This window comes from Quercus robur, chromosome 4 (genome assembly GCF_932294415.1).
Source record: "Quercus robur chromosome 4, dhQueRobu3.1, whole genome shotgun sequence".
Lineage (NCBI taxonomy): Eukaryota > Viridiplantae > Streptophyta > Magnoliopsida > Fagales > Fagaceae > Quercus > Quercus robur.
The window spans coordinates 52,169,933-52,182,326 of record NC_065537.1 but is presented as its reverse complement, the minus strand read 5'-3'; the positions used below and the strand labels follow the sequence as shown (position 1 = coordinate 52,182,326).

The window sequence follows — 12,394 nt, the reverse complement described above, 5'->3', positions numbered from 1 at the left end:
ACCCTCTTTATGATCCGCTCCTGCAATTCTTTAAAAGTGTTCACCTTTGATTTCCCACATCCCATTGGTAGGAGGGAATTTGTAGACTAGCATAGTGAGGAGAAAGAATATCATAAGTTAACATGCGGTTGGAAGAAAATTGCAAACTAGTATCTTGAATTTTATAGACTCGATTTTAGTTTAAAAATCGAGGGTTAAAGACTCGATTCCCAGTTGGTGAGTTGGAAATATGATGCCAGATAGATCTCGAGTTCTAAAAAGCAAAACCGAGTCTCTAAGATTTGAATTTGGTACTTGAAGAACTAACCTGAAGAAGAACAGGAAGAATGATTTGACGAAGAATAAAGGAAGAACAGATTTGAAGAGGAACGATTTGAAGACGAAAAATGAAGAACGAAGAACGTTGGAGCTTCAATTGGATGATTGAATGCTAGGTGGGTGATTGGACGATTTGGTCTTCAGGTCTACACGAAGAAGAACACTGGGTCAGAAGAACGCAAGGAAGAACTCAAGTCTTAAAAACTTGAGTTCCACGTGGATTTTTTTCCACATTAGATGCCACCACTTACAAATCGAGACTTAGAAACTCGAGTTTTATCTTGGAACTCTAGTTTTAAACACTCGAGATGCTAGTTTCTCACATTGTTTTGAAACGTGACAATTAATTAAATGGTTTGATATTTAAGGTTATTTGGAAAAAAAAAAAATTCCCATTGGGAGACCAAGGTATTTTTCACAATTGGTCATAATCCTTGCTCCCAACATTTGCTGAATGTTCTGCTTTACCTCCTCCCTTGTGTTTCTACTAAAGAGGAAGGATGTATTCTGCTTATTTATTGCTTGGCTTGATGCTGCTTCATATTGTCCTAAGATATCCATAAGGCATTTGCATTCCTACCGATGCTTCATAAAATAGTAAATTGTTGTCAGCAAACAATAGATGGGATATGCACACCCCATTTGGACAAGATAATACCCCATGGATCTCCCTATTTTCCATAGCCCTTTTAATCATTCCAGACAAACCTTCAGCACACAATAAAAGTAAATATGGTGATAATGGGTCTCCTTGCTTTATGCCCCGGGATGGTTGGACAAAACCTTCAGGCTCTCCATTTATCAAGATTGAGTACGATGCAATGCATTGGTCTCCATAGCCAAGTTGACCCATCTTCCATCAAATCCCAATTTTATCATCATTTGTCTAAGGAAGCTCCACTCCACCCTATCATATGCTTTACAGATATCCAGCTTCACTGCCATTTGGCCCTTCTTGCCACTCCTTTTGTTGCGCATCCTATGTAACACTTCAAAAGCTACAGTGGTATTTTCAGTTATCAGCCTATCAAGTACAAAGGCACTTTGGGCATCTGATATTACATTTGACAAAATCATTTTCAACCAATTTGCAATTACTTTTGAGATAATTCTAGCTACCACATTTTCTAAGCTAATTAGCCAAAAATCAAACATATACAATGGTTCATTTTTTTTTTAATTTTTTTTTTTTTAAGGATTAGTACAATATGTGTGAAGTTCATTTTATGTAGCATATGACTTGAGTGGAGGATGGATAGTACAACATTTATGACATCAACACTTACAATATGCCAAAATTTTTGGAAGAAAAAAGAGGACATACCATCGGGGCCCGGATATTTGGAGGGATGCATTTGAAGGAGAGCACGCTGAACCTCTTTAACGATGTAGTTTTGGAGAAGGCTTTGGTTCATCTCTGGAGTGACCACCCTCTCTACTGAATTCAACACATTATTCATGTCTGATGGGTTTGCCGATTTAAACAGCTCATGGAAGTAGCTTTGAGCTGCCCTTGCTATTCCCTCCTTAGATTCTTGCCACACCCCACCTCCATAAAAAATACCTGAGATATTATTTTTTCGACATCTATGGCTTGTCCTCTGGTGAAAAAACTTTGTGTTTTTATCTCCTGCCTTTAACCATACTGATCTAGATCTTTGCCACCAGTGTAACTTGTCATGGTACAATATGGTATTAATTTCATCCTTTACCCTTCTGATTTCCTCCCAATGTGCTACTGTATTTTCTCTAGTCAATTCCTCCAAAATCCTATGCTTTTCTTGGAGAGTATTTCTTGATTGACCAAAGGTGATCTTACTCCATCCCACCAACGCACTCCTACAATTTTTTATTTTTTCAAATAGGCGGTACATAGGGCTTCTCGTGGTCACTATGTGGTTCCATGCTTGTTGAAAAACCACGTCACAATCTGGATGCGTTACCCACTTCTCCTCAAACCTTCATGGGAATTTCTTGGCTCAGACTTGGTGGCTTGTTGGGTTTGTATTGAGTAAGATAGGCACATGATCAAAGTAGGAGGCTTGGAGGTGAGAAACCCAAACCTATGGAAATAGGCTCCTCCAATTGTTGCCCAAGCTCTGTATAGTCTCAATTGCACAAAATCATCTCCTCCCCTTCCATTATTCCAAGTGAAAATATTTTCGGAAAATCCCAGATCAATCAGTCCGCAGTGTAGCAGTGTGCTCCTGAAATTATTCATCAGCCTAATTGGTTTGGGTTGTCCACCTTCCTTTCCCTTGATGCCAAGATCTCATTATAGTCCCCAATACACAGCCATGGGGTTGTAATCCTTGATTTGAGGTGCTTAAGCAAGTCCCAAGTTTCATGTCGAAGCTGTTCTTCCGGTTTACCATTGAACCCTGTAATTCGCCATGGAGAGTTACAATTTGTGAGAATAAGAGTGTCGATATGGTTTTTTGTGTAGGTTTGGATGTGCAAATCCACTTCCTTGTTCCACATTATAGCTAGGCCGCCTTTTCTTCCCAAACATGGGACTGCTAACATTGAATCATAGTGCGATTCCCTTTGAACCTGTCTTATCTCCTCAACGGTTTGTTTTGTTTCCATTAGAAACAAAATGGTGGGAGCTTTTTCCCTCACCAAGTGAGAGAGAACGTTGGCTGCGCGTTGGTTCCCAAGCCCACAGCAATTCCAGCTTAATATGATCATTGCTCCCGGTGGGGCTGAATTGTAGCCTCCGCCGATGTTGGTTTGTTATTGTAGCTCTCATCTTGAGTTTTTGTTTTTTCTTGCTTCCCGTCTCAGTACCCTTCCCCATTTCCTTTTGCTCCCCACTCTCTCTTTTCCTCCCTCCTGCCTCCGAGAAAGCCCCAGTAGCTTTCTTTATTGTGTTTGTGGAAATTTTTTCCAAGTCCCCATTGTGTTTTTACTCTTCCTTACGGCCTTGTGCTTTTTTTTTTTTTTTTTTTTTTGACTCATTTAAAAGTGCACGTGCAAGAGGCATGCGATCAGTTGCTACGTAATCAGATTTTATGTTTCCGTTTGAGCCTTCAACGAAATCAATTGGCACGCTGAATAATTGCACCCTTGGATTTTTGGCTTGCCCTTCAAGTCCTGTCCGTTTTTGCTCTCCCTTCTCCATTATTGTGTCCAGATTCATCAGTGTGGTATTTGTTTTTGGAGTAAATACCGCCTCATCCGTAACTGTTGGAGCATTTAGTGGCGTATCATGGTATGGATTTAATGCCATATCCGTTCCATGATTTTCGAGGCTGACGTGTACGTTGTCGTTTGTTGCCAGTGGTGTTTGACTTTCTGGCATCGTCTCCCTCCTCAGTGGGTCCGTGAGTGGTGTTCCTTCCCTGGCCTTCCACCCTCTGGTGCCCCGCCCTCATCTAGTCCCCATATTGGTTTTCCTGCGTTTCTACCTCCCTTGGTGTTGCACAATTTTTGACTTCATGGTCGAGTACACCGCATCAAAAGCAAAAACTTATTAGTCTTTCATATTTAGAAGAGAAATGATATGTCCACAACATTTTTACAACAAATCATAAGTGGTAGGTTGCTACTGATTGTTATTTTTTGTGTTAGGTTCTAAGGAATTAGGAACTAATGTATTAGAACTTCATTTTGTAATGTTGGCAAACCATGATCAAAACGTTTTAGTCTTGTTTAGATTTGCTCAAAGTACGTGTTTTTATGTAAAGTTGGAATCGAGTTACTGCAGGATTTACTGTGTAAATCTGCCTGGCTCGATTGATCGAGAATTAGACTCGATCGATCGAAAGTCGTGCAGATTGTTTTTTCTGCAGAATTTCCAACTCAACCCAAGCCCATTTGACGTGTAGGCTTTTATGTTTTGCCTTAAGTATAAAAGGGAAAACCCTAGCCACGTTTTTGAGGTTGCTCTTTATGCTGTGTGTGTGAATCTTCTGTGAGATCTAGAGGTGTTTGCCTTCACATACACTTAGGGTTTCCAATCTCAAGATTGATGTCGAGAGTTTGGTGATCAATTTAGTTGCTGCTTTCAAGAGCTTAAAGATACACAAGCGGGAGTGCTTGTACTTGCTGGGAATCCAAGAAAGAAGTAGTTCGTGGATTCGAAACTGTCACGTGGTCATGGTAGTAAGTTTCCTACTTGAGGTAGCAATAGGATGTTAGTGGTCTAAGTCACTATTGTGTAAACTTCAAGTTTGGTCCGGTGGTGGAAGTGGTTTGATGCGGCTCCCTTGCAGTCCACTTCCACCACTGGACCAATTCCTCTCCCAATGTCTCTCGCTATATCTTCACTAAAGAGTTCAAAAGGCAAGCCCCACACTTGCACCCACATTGGGCAGTGGGTAAACTTTATCATGTTTGCATTCATTCCCTTTTCCCATCGCCTAAGAAGCAGGAGATAGTTGTCAAAACTCCATGGTCCGTTGTTGAGTACCTATGTCAATTGGCTTTCCATAGCGAATTTGAACTGGAATAGTCCTTCACCCACGTTGATAATCTTAAGGTCCGAATCAAACTTCCATGTAGTGTGCAAAAGATTCTTTGCAGCTCGTTGATTGAATGGTCTATTCGTTAAGAATTTTCCAAACAGGCTGAGTGAACATTCCTCCAAAATTTTATCCCTTTGGCTTGGGCAAACTTGGATGATTTCACCCTCTTCATTTGTCAGTTTGATTCTACGCATCCTCTCGATAAATTCCGAATCCATCTAAAACTTGAAGGTGTTACTGCTGTATGAGAAGAGTAGTAGAGTGAAGCCACTACGTTTAGGAAAAAAAGTAGTGGAAAGGAAAGCTCACCCACAGTGAGAGAAAAGGCTCCTACCTAGAGGAGAAGAAGTTTCAATCACTATCCCTTCTTGTTCGGCTTGTGAGAACTTTTACTATTTTTGAAGTATTAAATAAGTCAAATATGTGTGAGGATAAAATAAGGGAAGAAAGAAATTCGTCCGAGCCAAAATTGGAAAAATCCTTATATGGAAACATCCTGCATTGTTTCAGTATTTTTGACATTACTTCTTACACAGATGTCCGATTGACCTGATTCTTATGGCCACGGAACAAAGACTTGAAGATCTACAACTTTGTTAACTGCAAATTCCAGAAAAATCGTTTTGAAGGTCAACAGTGGGTTGGAAGCTGACAATGGATAAAATTCTGAAAATCAAGGGATTCCCATCCTAAATTTGAGGGATTTTCTCTTTTTCTTTTGGAGGAGGCTGAGGTTATAGTGGAGATGAAAAATGTATAACCTCAGCCTCCTCTGAAAGAAAAAGAGAAAATCCCTCAAATTTAGGATGAGAATCCCTTGATTTTCGGAATTTTATCCACTGTCAGCTTCCAGCCCACTTTTGACATTCAAAACAATTTTTCTGGAATTTGTGGTAAACTACAAAGTTGTAGATCTTCAAGTCTTCTTTCCGTGGCCACAAGAATCAGGTAAATCGAACATTTTTGCAAGAAGTTATGGCAAAAATACTGAAACAGTACAGGATGTTTCCATATCAAGATTTTTCCAATTTTGGTTTGGACAAATTTCTTTCTTTCCTTTTTTATTCTCACACGTTTTTGACTTATTTAATGCTTCAAAAATCATGATCCAATTGATCTTGACCCTTGGATTCTCTAGACAGCATGTCTGTACGATTAGGTGAATAGTTTTTATCTCCTACAAGAGAAAAATACAGTAATGAGTATATTTTTTAGAAGTATTTCAAACTCACATATTTACGTGTAATTAAACATGAAATTGATGTGATATTGCCTACCAAGACTAAGATAATAGTGTAATTTTAAGCAATCAACACACCCTCCAACTAGCATTTTGCTTGTCCTCAAGCAATGAATATGTAGAAATTCAACAAAAGTATTGCAACACAACCAAGAGTTTTGGAGAACATTGGAAATACTCTAATCTAGAATTTTAAGGCACAAAAGATTGAGAATAATTCTAGCCTTATTATAATTTCCAAGACAACAACTTATGTTCAATGTATTAAGCCTCTGTTAGAAAATCGCAAATTAATATGCACCAAGTTATACTATGAGTATGGCTTAAACAAGGTAAACTTTTAGTTCTCCAAGGCAATGTCAACACCAATATCCACTACGAACAGGTCAAAAACCTGAGACTCTAATTCCAAACCGAGCTCACTGTCCAAGTCAACGAGAGATGTGGATATTCACCTTAATACCTCTTGGGCTTTATTTGTGATATTCCAACTTACTCACATTTTTACAATAATGGCTTTCACTCTAGTCAGATAGACCAATTAAACAAAAAGATCAGATCACATAGAATTCATGGTTATGTTGCTTCCTTCTTCAATCAGAACCCCCATTTTTTTTTTTTTTTTTTTCATTTAGAGATTTTCGCAACTAAGTAGCCCTTTTCATTGTACCTTGTCTATTCATTGGTCCCTTATTAACCCTATAATACAATCCGGAGATTGAATAAAGGTTGCCTTAAATTTGAACCAAAATATTTTTTCTTCTTCAGCAAACCAAGTGAACAAGCAAGTTAAAGTTCATTAGGCCTCAGAGTGGCTATTAGGATAACACTACCTTATCCAACACAAGCACAACTAAAAGTTCAACATTAATTGCTCACTGCTAACAAAAGATTAATAAATAAAAACTAAGATTACATGTACTTTTGAATTAGGCAAAAAGCATAAAAAAAATTCTCAAACTCATGTGCCAAATCATTTAGTTCAAGTACAACAAATGTGATCTCAAATTATTTTATTTATTTATTTTTTGCTTTTGAATTTTTTTTTTGAATGAAAATGAACAAAAATCTCAAATTAACATGGAAACAATTTATGCAAAGCCACACCCCCCAACTTAAACTCAACATTGTCCTCAATGTTATAAGCCAAAGCATAAGTCATGCAAAAATTATTACATAGAAAACAAAAATATGAAATAAGGAGAGTTGGTAAAGAGTACCTGAGAATGGCAGGATGAAAGCAGTCTGAAGACTAACATCACTGTATCCAATTGTTAATGAAAAAAATAAAATAAAAACTAAAGTAAAACAACTCCTCCCATGAGAGCATGGATCAATCAAGATAAATATGTTCTTTAAGAGAGGTGGTGTCCACCTCTGGAATAAAGTTATCAAAAATGGTTTTAACCTTTGGCCATTGACCTTGAAAACACTGCCATTATTTGGATTCTCAATCTCAATGGCCCCATGTGGAAAGATAGTTTTAACAATGCAAGGGCCAGACCATCAAGATTTTAGCTTCCCTGGAAACAAATGTAGCCTCAAATTATAAAGAAGAACTTTTTGAGATGGTTCAAAAGACCTCCTCATTATATTCTTATCATGAAAATCTTTCATTCTTTCTTTATAAATCCGAGCATTGTCATAGGCATCATTCCTTATTTCCTCAAGTTCATTCAATTGCAACTTGCATTGAGCATGAGCATTGTCTAAATCAAAATTCAGAATTTTTATTGCCCAATAAGCTTTATGCTCAAGTTCCACAGGCAAGTAACAAGCTTTACCGTAGACAAGTCTATAGGGTGACATACCAATCAGGGTTGGTATGCCCAAAGTGCATCAGTTAGCCTAAGAGACAAATCTTTGCGGTTTGGTTTAACCGTTTTTTTTTTCTAAAATCCTTTTTTATTTCCCGATTAGATACCTCTACTTGACCACTTGTTTGTGGATGGTAAGGAGTAGCAACCTTATGAGTGATTCCATATTTCTTCATCAAGACCTCAAAATATTTATTGCAAAAATGAGTGCCTTCATCACTGATTATGGCACGTGGTGTTCCAAACCTAGACAATATATTTTCCTTAAGGAATTTCAAAACCAGTCTATGGTCATTGGTCTTACAAGGAATGGCTTCAACCCATTTAGACACATAATCCACAGTTACCAAAATATAAAGATATCCAAATGAAGAGGGAAATGGTCCCATAAAATCAATTCACCAACAATCAAACATTTCAATGATTAAAATTGGGTTTAAAGGCATCATATTCCTATGAGATATTGCTCTCAATCTTTGACATCGCTTACAAGTTTTGCAAAAATTATGTGTGTCCTTTAAAAGTGTAGGCCAATAAAAACCTGATTGCAAAATTTTGGCAGTTGTTTTCTTTGCAGAAAAGTGGCCACCACAAGCCTCAGAATGACAAAAATTAATCATACTCATGAACTCATTATCAGGGACACATCTCCTAATTATTTGGTCTGGAAAGTATTTAAACAAATAAGGATCATCCCAAAAGAATTTCCTTACCTCAACCAGAAATTTCTTCTTATCTTGCTGTCCCCAATAATCCGGATAAGTGCCTGTAACAAGATAATTAACAATATCAGCAAACCATGGCAACTTAGAAACAGAAAATAATTGTTCATCAGGGAAAGTATCATGAATAAGAGAATGTTCAATGGAATTTGGAAGAACAATTCTTGACAAGTGATCAGATAACACATTGTCCACTCCCCTTTTATTTTTAATTTCAATATTAAATTCCTGGAGTAGCAAGATCCATCAAATCAATCGCGGCTTAGCATCCTTCTTGGTGAGAAGGTACTTGAGAGCTGCATTGTCAGAATAACGAGAACATGGGATCCAATTAAGACCGACCTAAATTTATCAAGAGCAAAGACTACAGGTAAAAGTTCTATTTCTGCAGTAGCATAATTAATTTGAGCATTATTCAAGGTTCTACTTGCATAATAAATGACATGAGGTTTCTTGTTCTCTCTTTGCCCTAAAACAGCAACTACAGCATAATCACTTGCATCACACATTATCTAAAAAGGAAGATTCCAATTGGGTGGTTGCATAATTGGAGCTGAAGTGAGCATACCCTTTAGCTTATCAAAAGCTAACTAGCAAGCTTCAGTCCACTAAATGGAATTTCCTTTTGTAGGAGATTACATAAAGGTCTAGATATAGAACTAAAATCTTTTATAAATCTCCTATAAAAACCTGCATGTCCTAGGAAAGACCGCACTTCCCGAATGTTTTTAGGGGCTGGCAAATTAAAAATTAAATCAATTTCTGCCTTGTCAACCTCTATTCCATCGGAAGAAACAATGTGTCCCAAAACAATTCCTTTCGTGACCACGAAATGACATTTTTCTCAATTCAAAATTATGCTCTTTTCTTCACACCTGGACAAAACCAATTTCAAATTAGCCAAACAATTAGTGAATGAAGATCCAAAAACAGAAAAATCATCCATAAATACTTCCAAAAAGCATTCTACCATGTCAGAGAAAATACTAAGCATGAATCTTTGGAAAGTAGCTGGAGCATTACAAAGTCCAAATGGCATTCGCTTGTAAGCAAAAGTGCCAAAGGCGCAAGTGAAAGTGGTTTTCTCTTGGTCCTCAGGATCTATAGCAATTTGATTATACCCTGAATAGCCATCTAGAAAACAATAGAACTGGTGACTTGCTACTCTTTCTAACATTTGATCAATAAAAGGCAAAGGAAAATTATCTTTCCTAGTGGATCTTATGGGTACAAATAGAGGGACTGATCCCTCTAATGTCAGCTATGGTCTAACATAAAGCTCCCTTACGTTCTCTTAACACATTCAACAAATCATTTTCATTATTGTCACTCAATTGTGCAGCTATCACAACAGGAAAAGTCTCATCTTGACCCAAATAAGCATATTTCAATTCAGAAGGCAATGGTTTTAAGTCAAGCTTTGGTGTTTGAACACTAGATGGATAGATTTTATTAAGTGTAGGTAATTCTTCAAAACATGACTTCCATCTATTATTGTCCATTGCTGTAGTAGCATCTAGCAAAGCATTAATCATGTCCAGCTCTATGTCATCATTATTGGAATTAAGTAAACATGCTTCTATAGGATCAGAGAACATAGAATGAGCAAATTTACCTTCCACCAATGTTTGGATCATGTTTACCTCATCAATCTCTCCATCATCATCATTATCAGTAGGTTGCTTACAAATGTTGTAAATATTCAACTCAATGGTCATATTCCCAAATGTCAGCTTCATGACACCATTCTTGGAATTAATCAAAGCATTAGAAGTAGCTAAGAATGGCTATCCCAAAATAATAGGAATAGGGATAATAGCTTGTGAAATAGGTTATGTGTAGTGATCCAAAAGGGGGTCTTGCAATCCATGGAATCTCACATCGCTTAGGGAAGCACATCTCCATGTGCTTATAAGGAGTGACCTTCCTTTAATGTGTAGAGGTTTTTTCCCCCACTGTTATGTGCTTTGAGGGAGAACAAAACCGTGAGGGATATGGGCCCCAAAGCGGACAATATTTACACAATTGGGGTGGGGCTATTACAGATGGTATCAGAGCCATGCCCTAACCGGAAGTGTGGGTCCCACATGCGAGGACGCGTGTGCTCGTAAGGGGGTGGATTGTAGTGACCCAAAAGGGGGTCTTGCAATCCATGGAATCTTACATCGCCTAGGGAAGCACATAGAGATATGCTTGTAAGGAGTGACATTCCTTTAATGTGTAGAGGCATTTTCCCCCACTGCTGTGTGCTTTGAGAGAGAACAAAATCGTGAGGGAAATAGGCCCCAAAACAGACAATATCTACACAGTTGACTCGGGGTCGTTGCAGATGGTATCAAAGCCATGTCTTAGCTGGAAGTGCCTTACACGCAAGGATGCATGTGCTCGTAAGGGGGGTGGATTGGTGACCCAAAAGGGAGTTTTGCAATCCATGGAATCCCACATCACCTAGGAAAGCACATGAGAATGTGCTTATAAGGAGTGACCTTCCTTTAATGTGTAGATGCCTTTTCCCCTACTGCTGTGTGCTTTAAGGGAGAACAAAATCGTGAGGGGCATGGGCCCCACAGCGAACAATATCTACACAAACACATCCTCTCAGTATACGTATAGATCGGCCTGCAAGTTGTAGAACAACTTCCCAACTGTTCGTACACAAAGTAAGGCAATAAATTCCCTAAATCAACTTGGATCTTTGTATTTCAATGGAATTTTGTGTTGGATGAGAGCACTTACCTGCTCTGTTAAAAACGCCTTCTTTTGTACATAGAGCTTTCCCTTCACTATGCAAAGATCTTTCAAAAACTTTGCATAAGAAAAAATATATTTAATGGCATCTTACAAAGGAATATTTACCTTCACTTGTTGAAACACTTCAAGATGTCTTGATTTGTTGCCCCCCTTTTTAGTGCATTTAGTCTTTGAGGGAATGGGGCAACTGGCTTATATATTTTTTCTCCCCACCTTTATTGTAAACATCACTAGGCTCATCATCACCCTTAGTTTCTGAATTTTCCTTAGAATGTGAGACATTTATAGGAGTATCTTTATTTATCACTTTTCCACTTCTAAGGGTGGTGACTGACTTAGCAGTTCCATGTGAGGATCTTGAACCTCATGGACCTCAAATTGGGTCTTAGGGTTAGGTTGGGGTTGGGCAGGAAAAATTCCTTTTTCCCTCACATTCAATCTTGATTCAATTCAATCAACTGAATTTTTTAACTCTTGAAAATCTTGCATTGTATTTTGGTTGATCTGGGTTTGGCCTTGTATGAAGGCCTGCAATGTATCCTCAAGGGAATTCTTATGTGGCGCTACATAAGGAGCATGGTAAGAAGACCCTTGGGGTTCATTGGTAGATGAGTCATTTCTCCAACTAAAGTTCGGGTGGTTTCGCCTATTAGGATTATAAGTTTCAGAATATGGCGAACTAAAAGGCCTCCTATAAGCATTGGCTACATTAGCCTGCTCATGTAAAACATCCTGAAATGCAGGAATTGTGGGACAATCTTTGGTCAAATGTGTATTGGTCTCACACATCCCACAGCTACTCTCAATGGGTCCTAGTTTCTTAACCTCACTAGTTTTTCCCAACTCTATGGCCTCTACCTTTCTGGTCAGTCTGGCAATTCTAGCATTTACATCATCCTCTTCCTTGAGATGATATAAACCTCCCTTGGAACTAGGTCCAAGTTTTGCCCTTTCACTTGTATTTGTGGTCTCCAAAACTTGAGCATTGTCAACCAAAAGATCAAAGTAATCCCAGGCTTCATCTGGTGATTTATTCATAAATTCACCGTTGCACATCATCTCAACAAATTGCCTCAT

The 12,394-nt window shown here is 38.2% G+C and overlaps 1 pseudogene; it reads right to left on the bottom strand.

Moving 5' to 3' along the window:
* Positions 1 to 7,841: 7,841 nt before the first annotated feature.
* LOC126722160 (uncharacterized) lies at positions 7,842 to 12,394 on the bottom strand (annotated as a pseudogene).